Source organism: Styela clava, chromosome 15 (assembly GCF_964204865.1).
Source record: "Styela clava chromosome 15, kaStyClav1.hap1.2, whole genome shotgun sequence".
Classification (NCBI taxonomy): Eukaryota; Metazoa; Chordata; class Ascidiacea; order Stolidobranchia; family Styelidae; genus Styela; species Styela clava.
Window position 1 is genome coordinate 8,232,764 of NC_135264.1, and position 13,356 is coordinate 8,246,119.

General features: G+C 46.7%; 44 non-coding genes and 23 pseudogenes across 44 annotated transcripts; all 67 read right to left on the reverse strand.

Moving 5' to 3' along the window:
* Nucleotides 1-80: 80 nt before the first annotated feature.
* On the reverse strand, nt 81-199 carry LOC144414134 (5S ribosomal RNA). Its single transcript, XR_013470025.1, has one exon. It is a non-coding gene; the product is annotated as a 5S ribosomal RNA (ribosomal RNA).
* Nucleotides 200-280: 81 nt separating this feature from the next.
* Nucleotides 281-399, reverse strand: LOC144416538 (5S ribosomal RNA). The gene has a single exon (XR_013472431.1). It is a non-coding gene; the product is annotated as a 5S ribosomal RNA (ribosomal RNA).
* Nucleotides 400-480: 81 nt separating this feature from the next.
* Nucleotides 481-599, reverse strand: LOC144416884 (5S ribosomal RNA). The gene has a single exon (XR_013472777.1). It is a non-coding gene; the product is annotated as a 5S ribosomal RNA (ribosomal RNA).
* An 85-nt stretch (nt 600-684) lies between these two features.
* On the reverse strand, nt 685-803 carry LOC144417302 (5S ribosomal RNA). Its single transcript, XR_013473196.1, has one exon. It is a non-coding gene; the product is annotated as a 5S ribosomal RNA (ribosomal RNA).
* Nucleotides 804-884: 81 nt separating this feature from the next.
* Nucleotides 885-1,003, reverse strand: LOC144418077 (5S ribosomal RNA; annotated as a pseudogene).
* An 81-nt stretch (nt 1,004-1,084) lies between these two features.
* On the reverse strand, nt 1,085-1,203 carry LOC144417444 (5S ribosomal RNA). The gene has a single exon (XR_013473337.1). It is a non-coding gene; the product is annotated as a 5S ribosomal RNA (ribosomal RNA).
* An 81-nt stretch (nt 1,204-1,284) lies between these two features.
* On the reverse strand, nt 1,285-1,402 carry LOC144418157 (5S ribosomal RNA; annotated as a pseudogene).
* An 81-nt stretch (nt 1,403-1,483) lies between these two features.
* On the reverse strand, nt 1,484-1,592 carry LOC144412538 (5S ribosomal RNA; annotated as a pseudogene).
* Nucleotides 1,593-1,673: 81 nt separating this feature from the next.
* On the reverse strand, nt 1,674-1,792 carry LOC144412132 (5S ribosomal RNA; annotated as a pseudogene).
* Nucleotides 1,793-1,873: 81 nt separating this feature from the next.
* LOC144416027 (5S ribosomal RNA) lies at nt 1,874-1,992 on the reverse strand. Its single transcript, XR_013471921.1, has one exon. It is a non-coding gene; the product is annotated as a 5S ribosomal RNA (ribosomal RNA).
* An 81-nt stretch (nt 1,993-2,073) lies between these two features.
* LOC144415610 (5S ribosomal RNA) lies at nt 2,074-2,192 on the reverse strand. Its single transcript, XR_013471502.1, has one exon. It is a non-coding gene; the product is annotated as a 5S ribosomal RNA (ribosomal RNA).
* Nucleotides 2,193-2,277: 85 nt separating this feature from the next.
* On the reverse strand, nt 2,278-2,396 carry LOC144418315 (5S ribosomal RNA; annotated as a pseudogene).
* Nucleotides 2,397-2,477: 81 nt separating this feature from the next.
* On the reverse strand, nt 2,478-2,596 carry LOC144417179 (5S ribosomal RNA). Its single transcript, XR_013473071.1, has one exon. It is a non-coding gene; the product is annotated as a 5S ribosomal RNA (ribosomal RNA).
* An 81-nt stretch (nt 2,597-2,677) lies between these two features.
* Nucleotides 2,678-2,786, reverse strand: LOC144412001 (5S ribosomal RNA; annotated as a pseudogene).
* An 81-nt stretch (nt 2,787-2,867) lies between these two features.
* On the reverse strand, nt 2,868-2,986 carry LOC144414135 (5S ribosomal RNA). The gene has a single exon (XR_013470026.1). It is a non-coding gene; the product is annotated as a 5S ribosomal RNA (ribosomal RNA).
* An 81-nt stretch (nt 2,987-3,067) lies between these two features.
* On the reverse strand, nt 3,068-3,186 carry LOC144415791 (5S ribosomal RNA). Its single transcript, XR_013471685.1, has one exon. It is a non-coding gene; the product is annotated as a 5S ribosomal RNA (ribosomal RNA).
* An 81-nt stretch (nt 3,187-3,267) lies between these two features.
* LOC144417019 (5S ribosomal RNA) lies at nt 3,268-3,386 on the reverse strand. The gene has a single exon (XR_013472911.1). It is a non-coding gene; the product is annotated as a 5S ribosomal RNA (ribosomal RNA).
* An 85-nt stretch (nt 3,387-3,471) lies between these two features.
* Nucleotides 3,472-3,590, reverse strand: LOC144418015 (5S ribosomal RNA; annotated as a pseudogene).
* An 81-nt stretch (nt 3,591-3,671) lies between these two features.
* On the reverse strand, nt 3,672-3,790 carry LOC144415128 (5S ribosomal RNA). Its single transcript, XR_013471020.1, has one exon. It is a non-coding gene; the product is annotated as a 5S ribosomal RNA (ribosomal RNA).
* Nucleotides 3,791-3,871: 81 nt separating this feature from the next.
* On the reverse strand, nt 3,872-3,990 carry LOC144417180 (5S ribosomal RNA). Its single transcript, XR_013473072.1, has one exon. It is a non-coding gene; the product is annotated as a 5S ribosomal RNA (ribosomal RNA).
* An 81-nt stretch (nt 3,991-4,071) lies between these two features.
* Nucleotides 4,072-4,180, reverse strand: LOC144412002 (5S ribosomal RNA; annotated as a pseudogene).
* Nucleotides 4,181-4,261: 81 nt separating this feature from the next.
* Nucleotides 4,262-4,380, reverse strand: LOC144414136 (5S ribosomal RNA). Its single transcript, XR_013470027.1, has one exon. It is a non-coding gene; the product is annotated as a 5S ribosomal RNA (ribosomal RNA).
* An 81-nt stretch (nt 4,381-4,461) lies between these two features.
* Nucleotides 4,462-4,580, reverse strand: LOC144417216 (5S ribosomal RNA). Its single transcript, XR_013473109.1, has one exon. It is a non-coding gene; the product is annotated as a 5S ribosomal RNA (ribosomal RNA).
* Nucleotides 4,581-4,661: 81 nt separating this feature from the next.
* On the reverse strand, nt 4,662-4,780 carry LOC144417021 (5S ribosomal RNA). The gene has a single exon (XR_013472913.1). It is a non-coding gene; the product is annotated as a 5S ribosomal RNA (ribosomal RNA).
* An 85-nt stretch (nt 4,781-4,865) lies between these two features.
* Nucleotides 4,866-4,984, reverse strand: LOC144418016 (5S ribosomal RNA; annotated as a pseudogene).
* Nucleotides 4,985-5,065: 81 nt separating this feature from the next.
* LOC144417181 (5S ribosomal RNA) lies at nt 5,066-5,184 on the reverse strand. The gene has a single exon (XR_013473073.1). It is a non-coding gene; the product is annotated as a 5S ribosomal RNA (ribosomal RNA).
* An 81-nt stretch (nt 5,185-5,265) lies between these two features.
* Nucleotides 5,266-5,374, reverse strand: LOC144412003 (5S ribosomal RNA; annotated as a pseudogene).
* Nucleotides 5,375-5,455: 81 nt separating this feature from the next.
* Nucleotides 5,456-5,574, reverse strand: LOC144415792 (5S ribosomal RNA). The gene has a single exon (XR_013471686.1). It is a non-coding gene; the product is annotated as a 5S ribosomal RNA (ribosomal RNA).
* An 81-nt stretch (nt 5,575-5,655) lies between these two features.
* On the reverse strand, nt 5,656-5,774 carry LOC144417022 (5S ribosomal RNA). The gene has a single exon (XR_013472914.1). It is a non-coding gene; the product is annotated as a 5S ribosomal RNA (ribosomal RNA).
* An 85-nt stretch (nt 5,775-5,859) lies between these two features.
* On the reverse strand, nt 5,860-5,978 carry LOC144418017 (5S ribosomal RNA; annotated as a pseudogene).
* Nucleotides 5,979-6,059: 81 nt separating this feature from the next.
* LOC144415129 (5S ribosomal RNA) lies at nt 6,060-6,178 on the reverse strand. The gene has a single exon (XR_013471021.1). It is a non-coding gene; the product is annotated as a 5S ribosomal RNA (ribosomal RNA).
* Nucleotides 6,179-6,259: 81 nt separating this feature from the next.
* On the reverse strand, nt 6,260-6,378 carry LOC144417182 (5S ribosomal RNA). The gene has a single exon (XR_013473074.1). It is a non-coding gene; the product is annotated as a 5S ribosomal RNA (ribosomal RNA).
* An 81-nt stretch (nt 6,379-6,459) lies between these two features.
* On the reverse strand, nt 6,460-6,568 carry LOC144412004 (5S ribosomal RNA; annotated as a pseudogene).
* An 81-nt stretch (nt 6,569-6,649) lies between these two features.
* LOC144414137 (5S ribosomal RNA) lies at nt 6,650-6,768 on the reverse strand. The gene has a single exon (XR_013470028.1). It is a non-coding gene; the product is annotated as a 5S ribosomal RNA (ribosomal RNA).
* Nucleotides 6,769-6,849: 81 nt separating this feature from the next.
* LOC144417217 (5S ribosomal RNA) lies at nt 6,850-6,968 on the reverse strand. Its single transcript, XR_013473110.1, has one exon. It is a non-coding gene; the product is annotated as a 5S ribosomal RNA (ribosomal RNA).
* An 81-nt stretch (nt 6,969-7,049) lies between these two features.
* Nucleotides 7,050-7,168, reverse strand: LOC144417023 (5S ribosomal RNA). The gene has a single exon (XR_013472915.1). It is a non-coding gene; the product is annotated as a 5S ribosomal RNA (ribosomal RNA).
* Nucleotides 7,169-7,253: 85 nt separating this feature from the next.
* LOC144418019 (5S ribosomal RNA) lies at nt 7,254-7,372 on the reverse strand (annotated as a pseudogene).
* Nucleotides 7,373-7,453: 81 nt separating this feature from the next.
* On the reverse strand, nt 7,454-7,572 carry LOC144417183 (5S ribosomal RNA). The gene has a single exon (XR_013473075.1). It is a non-coding gene; the product is annotated as a 5S ribosomal RNA (ribosomal RNA).
* An 81-nt stretch (nt 7,573-7,653) lies between these two features.
* Nucleotides 7,654-7,762, reverse strand: LOC144412005 (5S ribosomal RNA; annotated as a pseudogene).
* Nucleotides 7,763-7,843: 81 nt separating this feature from the next.
* Nucleotides 7,844-7,962, reverse strand: LOC144414138 (5S ribosomal RNA). The gene has a single exon (XR_013470029.1). It is a non-coding gene; the product is annotated as a 5S ribosomal RNA (ribosomal RNA).
* Nucleotides 7,963-8,043: 81 nt separating this feature from the next.
* LOC144415793 (5S ribosomal RNA) lies at nt 8,044-8,162 on the reverse strand. Its single transcript, XR_013471687.1, has one exon. It is a non-coding gene; the product is annotated as a 5S ribosomal RNA (ribosomal RNA).
* An 81-nt stretch (nt 8,163-8,243) lies between these two features.
* On the reverse strand, nt 8,244-8,362 carry LOC144414139 (5S ribosomal RNA). Its single transcript, XR_013470030.1, has one exon. It is a non-coding gene; the product is annotated as a 5S ribosomal RNA (ribosomal RNA).
* Nucleotides 8,363-8,443: 81 nt separating this feature from the next.
* Nucleotides 8,444-8,562, reverse strand: LOC144414140 (5S ribosomal RNA). The gene has a single exon (XR_013470031.1). It is a non-coding gene; the product is annotated as a 5S ribosomal RNA (ribosomal RNA).
* Nucleotides 8,563-8,643: 81 nt separating this feature from the next.
* LOC144418078 (5S ribosomal RNA) lies at nt 8,644-8,762 on the reverse strand (annotated as a pseudogene).
* An 81-nt stretch (nt 8,763-8,843) lies between these two features.
* Nucleotides 8,844-8,962, reverse strand: LOC144417446 (5S ribosomal RNA). The gene has a single exon (XR_013473339.1). It is a non-coding gene; the product is annotated as a 5S ribosomal RNA (ribosomal RNA).
* Nucleotides 8,963-9,043: 81 nt separating this feature from the next.
* LOC144418241 (5S ribosomal RNA) lies at nt 9,044-9,161 on the reverse strand (annotated as a pseudogene).
* Nucleotides 9,162-9,242: 81 nt separating this feature from the next.
* Nucleotides 9,243-9,361, reverse strand: LOC144415619 (5S ribosomal RNA). The gene has a single exon (XR_013471511.1). It is a non-coding gene; the product is annotated as a 5S ribosomal RNA (ribosomal RNA).
* An 81-nt stretch (nt 9,362-9,442) lies between these two features.
* On the reverse strand, nt 9,443-9,561 carry LOC144417046 (5S ribosomal RNA). The gene has a single exon (XR_013472938.1). It is a non-coding gene; the product is annotated as a 5S ribosomal RNA (ribosomal RNA).
* An 81-nt stretch (nt 9,562-9,642) lies between these two features.
* LOC144417339 (5S ribosomal RNA) lies at nt 9,643-9,761 on the reverse strand. The gene has a single exon (XR_013473233.1). It is a non-coding gene; the product is annotated as a 5S ribosomal RNA (ribosomal RNA).
* An 81-nt stretch (nt 9,762-9,842) lies between these two features.
* Nucleotides 9,843-9,951, reverse strand: LOC144412006 (5S ribosomal RNA; annotated as a pseudogene).
* Nucleotides 9,952-10,032: 81 nt separating this feature from the next.
* LOC144414142 (5S ribosomal RNA) lies at nt 10,033-10,151 on the reverse strand. The gene has a single exon (XR_013470033.1). It is a non-coding gene; the product is annotated as a 5S ribosomal RNA (ribosomal RNA).
* An 81-nt stretch (nt 10,152-10,232) lies between these two features.
* Nucleotides 10,233-10,351, reverse strand: LOC144415794 (5S ribosomal RNA). Its single transcript, XR_013471688.1, has one exon. It is a non-coding gene; the product is annotated as a 5S ribosomal RNA (ribosomal RNA).
* An 81-nt stretch (nt 10,352-10,432) lies between these two features.
* Nucleotides 10,433-10,551, reverse strand: LOC144414143 (5S ribosomal RNA). The gene has a single exon (XR_013470034.1). It is a non-coding gene; the product is annotated as a 5S ribosomal RNA (ribosomal RNA).
* Nucleotides 10,552-10,632: 81 nt separating this feature from the next.
* Nucleotides 10,633-10,751, reverse strand: LOC144414144 (5S ribosomal RNA). The gene has a single exon (XR_013470035.1). It is a non-coding gene; the product is annotated as a 5S ribosomal RNA (ribosomal RNA).
* Nucleotides 10,752-10,832: 81 nt separating this feature from the next.
* Nucleotides 10,833-10,951, reverse strand: LOC144418079 (5S ribosomal RNA; annotated as a pseudogene).
* Nucleotides 10,952-11,032: 81 nt separating this feature from the next.
* LOC144417447 (5S ribosomal RNA) lies at nt 11,033-11,151 on the reverse strand. The gene has a single exon (XR_013473340.1). It is a non-coding gene; the product is annotated as a 5S ribosomal RNA (ribosomal RNA).
* An 81-nt stretch (nt 11,152-11,232) lies between these two features.
* Nucleotides 11,233-11,350, reverse strand: LOC144418242 (5S ribosomal RNA; annotated as a pseudogene).
* An 81-nt stretch (nt 11,351-11,431) lies between these two features.
* LOC144415620 (5S ribosomal RNA) lies at nt 11,432-11,550 on the reverse strand. The gene has a single exon (XR_013471512.1). It is a non-coding gene; the product is annotated as a 5S ribosomal RNA (ribosomal RNA).
* An 81-nt stretch (nt 11,551-11,631) lies between these two features.
* LOC144417047 (5S ribosomal RNA) lies at nt 11,632-11,750 on the reverse strand. Its single transcript, XR_013472939.1, has one exon. It is a non-coding gene; the product is annotated as a 5S ribosomal RNA (ribosomal RNA).
* Nucleotides 11,751-11,831: 81 nt separating this feature from the next.
* On the reverse strand, nt 11,832-11,950 carry LOC144416028 (5S ribosomal RNA). The gene has a single exon (XR_013471922.1). It is a non-coding gene; the product is annotated as a 5S ribosomal RNA (ribosomal RNA).
* Nucleotides 11,951-12,031: 81 nt separating this feature from the next.
* Nucleotides 12,032-12,150, reverse strand: LOC144418289 (5S ribosomal RNA; annotated as a pseudogene).
* Nucleotides 12,151-12,231: 81 nt separating this feature from the next.
* On the reverse strand, nt 12,232-12,350 carry LOC144416030 (5S ribosomal RNA). The gene has a single exon (XR_013471924.1). It is a non-coding gene; the product is annotated as a 5S ribosomal RNA (ribosomal RNA).
* Nucleotides 12,351-12,431: 81 nt separating this feature from the next.
* Nucleotides 12,432-12,550, reverse strand: LOC144417770 (5S ribosomal RNA; annotated as a pseudogene).
* Nucleotides 12,551-12,631: 81 nt separating this feature from the next.
* On the reverse strand, nt 12,632-12,750 carry LOC144418055 (5S ribosomal RNA; annotated as a pseudogene).
* Nucleotides 12,751-12,831: 81 nt separating this feature from the next.
* On the reverse strand, nt 12,832-12,940 carry LOC144412007 (5S ribosomal RNA; annotated as a pseudogene).
* An 81-nt stretch (nt 12,941-13,021) lies between these two features.
* LOC144414145 (5S ribosomal RNA) lies at nt 13,022-13,140 on the reverse strand. The gene has a single exon (XR_013470036.1). It is a non-coding gene; the product is annotated as a 5S ribosomal RNA (ribosomal RNA).
* Nucleotides 13,141-13,221: 81 nt separating this feature from the next.
* Nucleotides 13,222-13,340, reverse strand: LOC144415173 (5S ribosomal RNA). The gene has a single exon (XR_013471065.1). It is a non-coding gene; the product is annotated as a 5S ribosomal RNA (ribosomal RNA).
* Nucleotides 13,341-13,356: the final 16 nt, after the last annotated feature.

Sequence of the window (13,356 nt, forward strand, 5' to 3'; positions counted from 1 at the left end):
ATAAAGTAGTAGTCTATTCGGCTATTTGTATTTCGCAGTTGTTGGAAAACAGAGCAAAATCGAATGAAACGGCGACGAAAAGCCTACGACACTCGGTATTCCCAGCCGGTCACCCATGCAAGTACTAACCGAGCCCGACATTGCTTAACTTCCGAGATCGAACGAGATCGGGTGCATTCAACGTGGTATGGTTGTAGGCGATAAAGTAGTAGTCTATTCGGCTATTTGTATTTCGCAGTTGTTGGAAAACAGAGCAAAATCGAATGAAACGGCGACGAAAAGCCTACGACACTCGGTATTCCCAGCCGGTCACCCATGCAAGTACTAACCGAGCCCGACATTGCTTAAATTCCGAGATCGAACGAGATCGGGTGTATTCAACGTGGTATGGTTGTAGGCGATAAAGTAGTAGTCTATTCGGCTATTTGTATTTCGCAGTTGTTGGAAAACAGAGCAAAATCGAATGAAACGGCGACGAAAAGCTTACGACACTCGGTATTCCCAGCCGGTCACCCATGCAAGTACTAACCGAGCCCGACATTGCTTAACTTCCGAGATCGAACGAGATCGGGTGCATTCAACGTGGTATGGTTGTAGTCGATAAAGTAGTAGTCTGTTCTGCTATTTGTATTTTGCAGTTGTTAGAAAACAGAGAAAAAACGAATGGAACGGCGACGAAAAAAAAGCCTACGGCACTCGGTATTCCTAGCCGGCCACCCATGCAAGTACTAACCGAGCCCGACATTGCTTAACTTCCGAGATCGAACGAGATCGGGTGCATTCAACGTGGTATGGTTGTAGGCAATAAAGTAGTAGTCTATTCGGCTATTTGTTTTTCGCAGTTGTTAGAAAACAGAGCAAAATCGAATGAAACGGCGACGAAAAGCCTACGACACTCGGTATTCCCAGCCGGTCACCCATGAGAGTACTAACCGAGCACGACATCGCTTAACTTCCGAGATCGAACGAGATCGGGTGCATTCACCGTGGTATGGTTGTAGGCGATAAAGTAGTAGTATATTCGGCTATTTGTATTTCGCAGTTGTTAGAAAACAGAGCAAAATCGAATGAAACGGCGACGAAAAGCCTACGACTCTCGGTATTCCCAGCCGGTCACCCATGCAAGTACTAACCAAGCCCGACATTGCTTAACTTCCGAGATCAAACAAGATCGGGTGCATTCAACGTGGTATGGTTGTAAGCGATAAAGTAGTAGTCTATTCGGCTATTTGTATTTCGCAGTTGTTAGAAAACACAGCAAAATCGAATTAAACGACGACGAAAAGCTTACGACACTCGGTATTCCCAGCCGGTCACCCATGCAAGTACTAACCGAACCCGACATTGCTTAACTTCCGAGATCGACGAGATCGGGTGCATTCAACGTGGTATGGTTGTAGGCGATAAAGTAGTAGTCTATTCGGCTATTTGTATTTCGCAATTGTTAGAAAACAGAGCAAAATCGAATGAAACGACGACGAAAAGCTTACGACACTCGGTATTCCCAGCCGGTCACCCATGCAAGTACTAACCGAGCCCGACATTGCTTAACTTCCGAGATCGGGTGCATTCAACGTGGTATGGTTGTAGGCTATAAAGTAGTAGTCTATTCGGCTATTTGTATTTCGCAGTTGTTGGAAAACAGAGCAAAATCGAATAAAACGGCGACGAAAAGCCTACTACACTCGGTATTCCCAGCCGGTCACCCATGCAAGTGCTAACCGAGCCCGACATTGCTTAACTTCCGAGATCGAACGAGATTAGGTGCAATCAACGTGGTATGGTTGTAGGCGATTAAGCAGTATTCTATTCGGCTATTTGTATTTTGCAGTTGTTGGAAAACAGAGCAAAATCGAACGAAACGGCGACGAAAAGCCTACGACACTCGGTATTCCCAGCCGGTCACCCATGCAAGTACTAACCGAGCCCGACATTGCTTAACTTCCGAGATCGAACGAGATCGGGTGCATTCAACGTGGTATGTTTGTAGGCGATAAAGTAGTAGTCTATTCGGCTATTTGTATTTCGCAGTTGTTGGAAAACAGAGCAAAATCGAATGAAACGGCGACGAAAAGCCTACGACACTCGGTATTCCCAGCCGGTCACCCATGCAAGTACTAACCGAGCCCGACATTGCTTAACATCCGAGATCGAACGAGATCGGGTGCATTCAACGTGGTATGGTTGTAGGCGATAAAGTAGTAGTCTATTCGGCTATTTGTATTTCGCAGTTGTTGGAAAACAGAGCAAAAACGAATGGAACGGCGACGAAAAAAAAGCCTACGACACTCGGTATTCTTAGCCGGTCACCCATGCAAGTACTAACCGAGCACGACTTTGCTTAACTTCCGAGATCGAACGAGATCGGGTGCATTCACCGTGGTATGGTTGTAGGCTATAAAGTAGTAGTCTATTCGGCTATTTGTATTTCCCAGTTGTTAGAAAACAGAGCAAAATCGAATGAAACGGCGACGAAAAGCCTACGACACTCGGTATTCCCAGCCGGTCACCCATGCAAGTACTAACCAAGCCCGACATTGCTTAACTTCCGAGATCGAACAAGATCGGGTGCATTCAACGTGGTATGCTTGTAGGCGATAAAGTAGTAGTCTATTCGGCTATTTGTATTTCGCAATTGTTAGAAAACAGAGCAAAATCGAATGAAACGGCGACGAAAAGCCTACGACACTCGGTATTCCCAGCCGGTCACCCATGCAAGTACTAACCGAGCCCGACATTGCTTAACTTCCGAGATCGGGTGCATTCAACGTGGTATGGTTGTAGGCGGTAAAGCAGTAGTCTATTCGGCTATTTGTATTTCGCAGTTGTTGGAAAACAGAGCAAAATCGAATGAAACGGCGACGAAAAGCCTACGACACTCGGTATTCCCAGCCGGTCACCCATGCAAGTACTAACCGAGCCCGACATTGCTTAACTTCCGAGATCGAACGAGATCGGGTGCATTCAACGTGGTATGGTTGTAGGCGATTAAACAGTAGTCTATTCGGCTATTTGTATTTCGCAGTTGTTGGAAAACAGAGCAAAATCGAACGAAACGGCGACGAAAAGCCTACGACACTCGGTATTCCCAGCCGGTCACCCATGCAAGTACTAACCGAGCCCGACATTGCTTAACTTCCGAGATCGAACGAGATCGAGTGCATTCAACGTGGTATAGTTGTAGGCGATAAGGTAGTAGTCTATTCGGCTATTTGTATTTCGCAGTTGTTGGAAAACAGAGCAAAATCGAATGAAACGGCGACGAAAAGCCTACGACACTCGGTATTCCCAGCCGGTCACCCATGCAAGTTCTAACCGAGCCCGACATTGCTTAACTTCCGAGATCGAACGAGATCGGGTGCATTCAACGTGGTATGGTTGTAGGCGATAAAGTAGTAGTCTATTCGGCTATTTGTATTTCGCAGTTGTTGGAAAACAGAGCAAAAACGAATGGAACGGCGACGAAAAAAAAGCCTACGACACTCGGTATTCCTAGCCGGTCACCCATGCAAGTACTAACCGAGCACGACATTGCTTAACTTCCGAGATCGAACGAGATCGGGTGCATTCACCGTGGTATGGTTGTAGGCTATAAAGTAGTAGTCTATTCGGCTATTTGTATTTCCCAGTTGTTAGAAAACAGAGCAAAATCGAATGAAACGGCGACGAAAAGCCTACGACACTCGGTATTCCCAGCCGGTCACCCATGCAAGTACTAACCAAGCCCGACATTGCTTAACTTCCGAGATCGAACGAGATCGGGTGCATTCACCGTGGTATGGTTGTAGGCTATAAAGTAGTAGTCTATTCGGCTATTTGTATTTCCCAGTTGTTAGAAAACAGAGCAAAATCGAATGAAACGGCGACGAAAAGCCTACGACACTCGGTATTCCCAGCCGGTCACCCATGCAAGTACTAACCAAGCCCGACATTGCTTAACTTCCGAGATCGAACAAGATCGGGTGCATTCAACGTGGTATGCTTGTAGGCGATAAAGTAGTAGTCTATTCGGCTATTTGTATTTTGCAATTGTTAGAAAACAGAGCAAAATCGAATGAAACGGCGACGAAAAGCCTACGACACTCGGTATTCCCAGCCGGTCACCCATGCAAGTACTAACCGAGCCCGACATTGCTTAACTTCCGAGATCGGGTGCATTCAACGTGGTATGGTTGTAGGCGGTAAAGCAGTAGTCTATTCGGCTATTTGTATTTCGCAGTTGTTGGAAAACAGAGCAAAATCGAATGAAACGGCGACGAAAAGCCTACGACACTCGGTATTCCCAGCCGGTCACCCATGCAAGTACTAACCGAGCCCGACATTGCTTAACTTCCGAGATCGAACGAGATCGGGTGCATTCAACGTGGTATGGTTGTAGGCGATTAAACAGTAGTCTATTCGGCTATTTGTATTTCGCAGTTGTTGGAAAACAGAGCAAAATCGAACGAAACGGCGACGAAAAGCCTACGACACTCGGTATTCCCAGCCGGTCACCCATGCAAGTACTAACCGAGCCCGACATTGCTTAACTTCCGAGATCGAGCGAGATCGAGTGCATTCAACGTGGTATAGTTGTAGGCGATAAGGTAGTAGTCTATTCGGCTATTTGTATTTCGCAGTTGTTGGAAAACAGAGCAAAATCGAATGAAACGGCGACGAAAAGCCTACGACACTCGGTATTCCCAGCCGGTCACCCATGCAAGTTCTAACCGAGCCCGACATTGCTTAACTTCCGAGATCGAACGAGATCGGGTGCATTCAACGTGGTATGGTTGTAGGCGATAAAGTAGTAGTCTATTCGGCTATTTGTATTTCGCAGTTGTTGGAAAACAGAGCAAAAACGAATGGAACGGCGACGAAAAAAAAGCCTACGACACTCGGTATTCCTAGCCGGTCACCCATGCAAGTACTAACCGAGCACGACATTGCTTAACTTCCGAGATCGAACGAGATCGGGTGCATTCACCGTGGTATGGTTGTAGGCTATAAAGTAGTAGTCTATTCGGCTATTTGTATTTCCCAGTTGTTAGAAAACAGAGCAAAATCGAATGAAACGGCGACGAAAAGCCTACGACACTCGGTATTCCCAGCCGGTCACCCATGCAAGTACTAACCAAGCCCGACATTGCTTAACTTCCGAGATCGAACAAGATCGGGTGCATTCAACGTGGTATGCTTGTAGGCGATAAAGTAGTAGTCTATTCGGCTATTTGTATTTCGCAATTGTTAGAAAACAGAGCAAAATCGAATGAAACGGCGACGAAAAGCCTACGACACTCGGTATTCCCAGCCGGTCACCCATGCAAGTACTAACCGAGCCCGACATTGCTTAACTTCCGAGATCGGGTGCATTCAACGTGGTATGGTTGTAGGCGGTAAAGCAGTAGTCTATTCGGCTATTTGTATTTCGCAGTTGTTGGAAAACAGAGCAAAATCGAATGAAACGGCGACGAAAAGCCTACGACACTCGGTATTCCCAGCCGGTCACCCATGCAAGTACTAACCGAGCCCGACATTGCTTAACTTCCGAGATCGAACGAGATCGAGTGCATTCAACGTGGTATAGTTGTAGGCGATAAGGTAGTAGTCTATTCGGCTATTTGTATTTCGCAGTTGTTGGAAAACAGAGCAAAATCGAATGAAACGGCGACGAAAAGCCTACGACACTCGGTATTCCCAGCCGGTCACCCATGCAAGTTCTAACCGAGCCCGACATTGCTTAACTTCCGAGATCGAACGAGATCGGGTGCATTCAACGTGGTATGGTTGTAGGCGATAAAGTAGTAGTCTATTCGGCTATTTGTATTTCGCAGTTGTTGGAAAACAGAGCAAAAACGAATGGAACGGCGACGAAAAAAAAGCCTACGACACTCGGTATTCCTAGCCGGTCACCCATGCAAGTACTAACCGAGCACGACATTGCTTAACTTCCGAGATCGAACGAGATCGGGTGCATTCACCGTGGTATGGTTGTAGGCTATAAAGTAGTAGTCTATTCGGCTATTTGTATTTCCCAGTTGTTAGAAAACAGAGCAAAATCGAATGAAACGGCGACGAAAAGCCTACGACACTCGGTATTCCCAGCCGGTCACCCATGCAAGTACTAACCAAGCCCGACATTGCTTAACTTCCGAGATCGAACGAGATCGGGTGCATTCACCGTGGTATGGTTGTAGGCTATAAAGTAGTAGTCTATTCGGCTATTTGTATTTCCCAGTTGTTAGAAAACAGAGCAAAATCGAATGAAACGGCGACGAAAAGCCTACGACACTCGGTATTCCCAGCCGGTCACCCATGCAAGTACTAACCAAGCCCGACATTGCTTAACTTCCGAGATCGAACAAGATCGGGTGCATTCAACGTGGTATGCTTGTAGGCGATAAAGTAGTAGTCTATTCGGCTATTTGTATTTTGCAATTGTTAGAAAACAGAGCAAAATCGAATGAAACGGCGACGAAAAGCCTACGACACTCGGTATTCCCAGCCGGTCACCCATGCAAGTACTAACCGAGCCCGACATTGCTTAACTTCCGAGATCGGGTGCATTCAACGTGGTATGGTTGTAGGCGGTAAAGCAGTAGTCTATTCGGCTATTTGTATTTCGCAGTTGTTGGAAAACAGAGCAAAATCGAATGAAACGGCGACGAAAAGCCTACGACACTCGGTATTCCCAGCCGGTCACCCATGCAAGTACTAACCGAGCCCGACATTGCTTAACTTCCGAGATCGAACGAGATCGGGTGCATTCAACGTGGTATGGTTGTAGGCGATTAAACAGTAGTCTATTCGGCTATTTGTATTTCGCAGTTGTTGGAAAACAGAGCAAAATCGAACGAAACGGCGACGAAAAGCCTACGACACTCGGTATTCCCAGCCGGTCACCCATGCAAGTACTAACCGAGCCCGACATTGCTTAACTTCCGAGATCGAGCGAGATCGAGTGCATTCAACGTGGTATAGTTGTAGGCGATAAGGTAGTAGTCTATTCGGCTATTTGTATTTCGCAGTTGTTGGAAAACAGAGCAAAATCGAATGAAACGGCGACGAAAAGCCTACGACACTCGGTATTCCCAGCCGGTCACCCATGCAAGTTCTAACCGAGCCCGACATTGCTTAACTTCCGAGATCGAACGAGATCGGGTGCATTCAACGTGGTATGGTTGTAGGCGATAAAGTAGTAGTCTATTCGGCTATTTGTATTTCGCAGTTGTTGGAAAACAGAGCAAAAACGAATGGAACGGCGACGAAAAAAAAGCCTACGACACTCGGTATTCCTAGCCGGTCACCCATGCAAGTACTAACCGAGCACGACATTGCTTAACTTCCGAGATCGAACGAGATCGGGTGCATTCACCGTGGTATGGTTGTAGGCTATAAAGTAGTAGTCTATTCGGCTATTTGTATTTCCCAGTTGTTAGAAAACAGAGCAAAATCGAATGAAACGGCGACGAAAAGCCTACGACACTCGGTATTCCCAGCCGGTCACCCATGCAAGTACTAACCAAGCCCGACATTGCTTAACTTCCGAGATCGAACAAGATCGGGTGCATTCAACGTGGTATGCTTGTAGGCGATAAAGTAGTAGTCTATTCGGCTATTTGTATTTCGCAATTGTTAGAAAACAGAGCAAAATCGAATGAAACGGCGACGAAAAGCCTACGACACTCGGTATTCCCAGCCGGTCACCCATGCAAGTACTAACCGAGCCCGACATTGCTTAACTTCCGAGATCGGGTGCATTCAACGTGGTATGGTTGTAGGCGGTAAAGCAGTAGTCTATTCGGCTATTTGTATTTCGCAGTTGTTGGAAAACAGAGCAAAATCGAATGAAACGGCGACGAAAAGCCTACGACACTCGGTATTCCCAGCCGGTCACCCATGCAAGTACTAACCGAGCCCGACATTGCTTAACTTCCGAGATCGAACGAGATCGGGTGCATTCAACGTGGTATGGTTGTAGGCGATTAAACAGTAGTCTATTCGGCTATTTGTATTTTGCAGTTGTTGGAAAACAGAGCAAAATCGAACGAAACGGCGACGAAAAGCCTACGACACTCGGTATTCCCAGCCGGTCACCCATGCAAGTACTAACCGAGCCCGACATTGCTTAACTTCCGAGATCGAACGAGATCGAGTGCATTCAACGTGGTATAGTTGTAGGCGATAAGGTAGTAGTCTATTCGGCTATTTGTATTTCGCAGTTGTTGGAAAACAGAGCAAAATCGAATGAAACGTCGACGAAAAGCCTACGACACTCGGTATTCCCAGCCGGTCACCCATGCAAGTACTAACCGAGCCCGACATTGCTTAACTTCCGAGATCGAACGAGATCGGGTGCATTCAACGTGGTATGGTTGTAGGCGATAAAGTAGTAGTCTATTCGGCTATTTGTATTTCGCAGTTGTTGGAAAACAGAGCAAAATCGAATGAAACGGCGACGAAAAGCCTACGACACTCGGTATTCCCAGCCGGTCACCCATGCAAGTACTAACCGAGCCCGACATTGCTTAACTTCCGAGATCGAACGAGATCGGGTGCATTCAACGTGGTATGGTTGTAGGCAATAAAGTAGTAGTCTATTCGGCTATTTGTATTTCGCAGTTGTTGGAAAACAGAGCAAAATCGAATGAAACGGCGACGAAAAGCCTACGACACTCGGTATTCCCAGCCGGTCACCCATGAGAGTACTAACCGAGCACGACATCGCTTAACTTCCGAGATCGAACGAGATCGGGTGCATTCACCGTGGTATGGTTGTAGGCGATAAAGTAGTAGTATATTCGGCTATTTGTATTTCGCAGTTGTTAGAAAACAGAGCAAAATCGAATGAAACGGCGACGAAAAGCCTACGACTCTCGGTATTCCCAGCCGGTCACCCATGCAAGTACTAACCAAGCCCGACATTGCTTAACTTCCGAGATCAAACAAGATCGGGTGCATTCAACGTGGTATGGTTGTAAGCGATAAAGTAGTAGTCTATTCGGCTATTTGTATTTCGCAGTTGTTAGAAAACACAGCAAAATCGAATGAAACGACGACGAAAAGCTTACCACACTCGGTATTCCCAGCCGGTCACCCATGCAAGTACTAACCGAACCCGACATTGCTTAACTTCCGAGATCGACGAGATCGGGTGCATTCAACGTGGTATGGTTGTAGGCGATAAAGTAGTAGTCTATTCGGCTATTTGTATTTCGCAATTGTTAGAAAACAGAGCAAAATCGAATGAAACGACGACGAAAAGCTTACGACACTCGGTATTCCCAGCCGGTCACCCATGCAAGTACTAACCGAGCCCGACATTGCTTAACTTCCGAGATCGAACGAGATCGGGTGCATTCAACGTGGTATGGTTGTAGGCGATAAAGTAGTAGTCTATTCGGCTATTTGTATTTCGCAGTTGTTGGAAAACAGAGCAAAATCGAATGAAACGGCGACGAAAAGCCTACGACACTCGGTATTCCCAGCCGGTCACCCATGCAAGTACTAACCGAGCCGCACATTGCTTAACTTCCGAGATCGAACGAGATCGGGTGCATTCAACGTGGTATGGTTGTAGGCGATAAAGTAGTAGTCTATTCGGCTATTTGTATTTCGCAGTTGTTGGAAAACAGAGCAAAATCGAATGATACGGCGATGAAAAGCCTACGACACTCGGTATTCCCAGCCGGTCACCCATGCAAGTACTAACCGAGCCCGACATTGCTTAACTTCCGAGATCGAACAAGATCGGGTGCATTCAACGTGGTATGCTTGTAGGCGATAAAGTAGTAGTCTATTCGGCTATTTGTATTTCGCAATTGTTAGAAAACAGAGCAAAATCGAATGAAACGGCGACGAAAAGCCTACGACACTCGGTATTCCCAGCCGGTCACCCATGCAAGTACTAACCGAGCCCGACATTGCTTAACTTCCGAGATCGGGTGCATTCAACGTGGTATGGTTGTAGGCGGTAAAGCAGTAGTCTATTCGGCTATTTGTATTTCGCAGTTGTTGGAAAACAGAGCAAAATCGAATGAAACGGCGACGAAAAGCCTACGACACTCGGTATTCCCAGCCGGTCACCCATGCAAGTACTAACCGAGCCCGACATTGCTTAACTTCCGAGATCGAACGAGATCGGGTGCATTCAACGTGGTATGGTTGTAGGCGATTAAACAGTAGTCTATTCGGCTATTTGTATTTTGCAGTTGTTGGAAAACAGAGCAAAATCGAACGAAACGGCGACGAAAAGCCTACGACACTCGGTATTCCCAGCCGGTCACCCATGCAAGTACTAACCGAGCCCGACATTGCTTAACTTCCGAGATCGAACGAGATCGAGTGCATTCAACGTGGTATAGTTGTAGGCGATAAGGTAGTAGTCTATTCGGCTATTTGTATTTCGCAGTTGTTGGAAAACAGAGCAAAATCGAATGAAACGTCGACGAAAAGCCTACGACACTCGGTATTCCCAGCCGGTCACCCATGCAAGTACTAACCGAGCCCGACATTGCTTAACTTCCGAGATCGAACGAGATCGGGTGCATTCAACGTGGTATGGTTGTAGGCGATAAAGTAGTAGTCTATTCGGCTATTTGTATTTCGCAGTTGTTGGAAAACAGAGCAAAATCGAATGAAACGGCGACGAAAAGCCTACGACACTCGGTATTCCCAGCCGGTCACCCATGCAAGTACTAACCGAGCCCGACATTGCTTAACTTCCGAGATCGAACGAGATCGGGTGCATTCAACGTGGTATGGTTGTAGGCAATAAAGTAGTAGTCTATTCGGCTATTTGTATTTCGCAGTTGTTGGAAAACAGAGCAAAATCGAATGAAACGGCGACGAAAAGCCTACGACACTCGGTATTCCCAGCCGGTCACCCATGAGAGTACTAACCGAGCACGACATCGCTTAACTTCCGAGATCGAACGAGATCGGGTGCATTCACCGTGGTATGGTTGTAGGCGATAAAGTAGTAGTATATTCGGCTATTTGTATTTCGCAGTTGTTAGAAAACAGAGCAAAATCGAATGAAACGGCGACGAAAAGCCTACGACTCTCGGTATTCCCAGCCGGTCACCCATGCAAGTACTAACCAAGCCCGACATTGCTTAACTTCCGAGATCAAACAAGATCGGGTGCATTCAACGTGGTATGGTTGTAAGCGATAAAGTAGTAGTCTATTCGGCTATTTGTATTTCGCAGTTGTTAGAAAACACAGCAAAATCGAATGAAACGACGACGAAAAGCTTACCACACTCGGTATTCCCAGCCGGTCACCCATGCAAGTACTAACCGAACCCGACATTGCTTAACTTCCGAGATCGACGAGATCGGGTGCATTCAACGTGGTATGGTTGTAGGCGATAAAGTAGTAGTCTATTCGGCTATTTGTATTTCGCAATTGTTAGAAAACAGAGCAAAATCGAATGAAACGACGACGAAAAGCTTACGACACTCGGTATTCCCAGCCGGTCACCCATGCAAGTACTAACCGAGCCCGACATTGCTTAACTTCCGAGATCGAACGAGATCGGGTGCATTCAACGTGGTATGGTTGTAGGCGATAAAGTAGTAGTCTATTCGGCTATTTGTATTTCGCAGTTGTTGGAAAACAGAGCAAAATCGAATGAAACGGCGACGAAAAGCCTACGACACTCGGTATTCCCAGCCGGTCACCCATGCAAGTACTAACCGAGCCGCACATTGCTTAACTTCCGAGATCGAACGAGATCGGGTGCATTCAACGTGGTATGGTTGTAGGCGATAAAGTAGTAGTCTATTCGGCTATTTGTATTTCGCAGTTGTTGGAAAACAGAGCAAAATCGAATGATACGGCGATGAAAAGCCTACGACACTCGGTATTCCCAGCCGGTCACCCATGCAAGTACTAACCGAGCCCGACATTGCTTAACTTCCGAGATCGAACGAGATCGGGTGCATTCAACGTGGTATGTTTGTAGGCGATAAAGTAGTAGTCTATTCGGCTATTTGTATTTCGCAGTTGTTGGAAAACAGAGCAAAATCGAATGAAACGGCGACGAAAAGCCTACGACACTCGGTATTCCCAGCCGGTCACCCATGCAAGTTCTAACCGACCCCGACATTGCTTAACTTCCGAGATCGAACGAGATCGGGTGCATTCAACGTGGTATGGTTGTAGGCGATAAAGTAGTAGTCTATTCGGCTATTTGTATTTCGCAGTTGTTGGAAAACAGAGCAAAATCGAATGATACGGCGATGAAAAGCCTACGACACTCGGTATTCCCAGCCGGTCACCCATGCAAGTACTAACCGAGCCCGACATTGCTTAACTTCCGAGATCGAACGAGATCGGGTGCATTCAACGTGGTATGTTTGTAGGCGATAAAGTAGTAGTCTATTCGGCTATTTGTATTTCGCAGTTGTTGGAAAACAGAGCAAAATCGAATGAAACGGCGACGAAAAGCCTACGACACTCGGTATTCCCAGCCGGTCACCCATGCAAGTTCTAACCGAGCCCGACATTGCTTAACTTCCGAGATCGAACGAGATCGGGTGCATTCACCGTGGTATGGTTGTAGGCTATAAAGTAGTAGTCTATTCGGCTATTTGTATTTCCCAGTTGTTAGAAAACAGAGCAAAATCGAATGAAACGGCGACGAAAAGCGTACGACACTCGGTATTCCCAGCCGGTCACCCATGCAAGTACTAACCAAGCCCGACATTGCTTAACTTCCGAGATCGAACAAGATCGGGTGCATTCAACGTGGTATGCTTGTAGGCGATAAAGTAGTAGTCTATTCGGCTATTTGTATTTCGCAATTGTTATAAAACAGAGCAAAATCGAATGAAACGGCGACGAAAAGCCTACGACACTCGGTATTCCCAGCCGGTCACCCATGCAAGTACTAACCGAGCCCGACATTGCTTAACTTCCGAGATCGGGTGCATTCAACGTGGTATGGTTGTAGGCGGTAAAGCAATAGTCTATTCGGCTATTTGTATTTCGCAGTTGTTGGAAAACAGAGCAAAATCGAATGAAACGGCGACGAAAAGCCTACGACACTCGGTATTCCCAGCCGGTCACCCATGCAAGTACTAACCGAGCCCGACATTGCTTAACTTCCGAGATCGAACGAGATCGGGTGCATTCAACGTGGTATGGTTGTAGGCGATTAAACAGTAGTCTATTCGGCTATTTGTATTTCGCAGTTGTTGGAAAACAGAGCAAAATCGAACGAAACGGCGACGAAAAGCCTACGACACTCGGTATTCCAAGCCGGTCACCCATGCAAGTACTAACCGAGCCCGACATTGCTTAACTTCCGAGATCGAACGAGATCGGGTGCATTCAACGTGGTATGGTTGTAGGCGATAAAGTAGTAGTCT